Raw genomic sequence first — 1,004 nt, forward strand, 5'->3', positions numbered from 1 at the left:
TTTTTTTTTTGCTTTGTTTGAAAATATGTTGAGACCAACATCTGTCCTAATTGCATTTATTAAAATAATGTACCTGTTCCGACCTACATACAAATTCAACTTAAGAACAAACCTACAGTCCCTATGTCGTATGTAACCTGTAGACTACCTGTAAACTTAACTGTCTGAATGAAGTTTTATAGTTACACCCACCTGTCCCCATTCCATCACGGGCGCCACGATCTTCATCCTTCTTTTCTTCCTGCTTTTGCTTTTCCACCATCTTTATTGGCTTAGCAGGATGACCCCCAAGTGGGTGCGTAGGAGTTCATTTAGCCCCAGGATATGTCGGGTATCCTGGCAACCTATGCTGAGCTGTACGCACATGTGCGGATCAGCCATTTTACGACCCAAGGACAGGAATCAGCAGGTATAACAGATTATTGTAGAAGGGATATCACCTATCTCTTTCTGCAATAAAACCCTGCCTGATCCCAAATTTTGCAAGCAGAAATATAGTTCTGCTTTGATGAAAATATGATTTAAGTGATAATGCTCCTAGTTTTACATTTCTGAAATTACATTTTATGGATCATGCCATGCACATTGTAGGTGCCCTTGCTGCTGGTTTGTGCAGCGCTGTGGTTCTCGACTGGCTCTGGGGGCGATGTCAACCTGTTATGGTCCGCAGGTCATCCGCTCTGGGGGCAAACCTTTGGCTGCAGCTGCGACAAGGGCATTCTTCTGGTGAATGACTTTCACTGAAACATTCTCCAGTGGGGAATCTTCCAGGTCTATGTGTTTTAATGGTAGTAAATGATTCTCTACCAGGGAAGGTTTCGGTGAATGTCAGATTCCTGCTTTTTAAATACACCCCTTTCGGTATTTAGTTGGGCTTGTTTTGGCTTGTTTTGTTTTGGCACATCAATTTTGTTTTTTAGGGTGACAGTGCTGCTCCTACACGGACTGTGTTGCCACCTTGGGACAGAAGATTTACCAGGAAAAAGCTACATACACTTTGATTT

This window comes from Pyxicephalus adspersus, chromosome 1 (assembly GCF_032062135.1).
Source record: "Pyxicephalus adspersus chromosome 1, UCB_Pads_2.0, whole genome shotgun sequence".
In the NCBI taxonomy this organism is placed as follows: domain Eukaryota; kingdom Metazoa; phylum Chordata; class Amphibia; order Anura; family Pyxicephalidae; genus Pyxicephalus; species Pyxicephalus adspersus.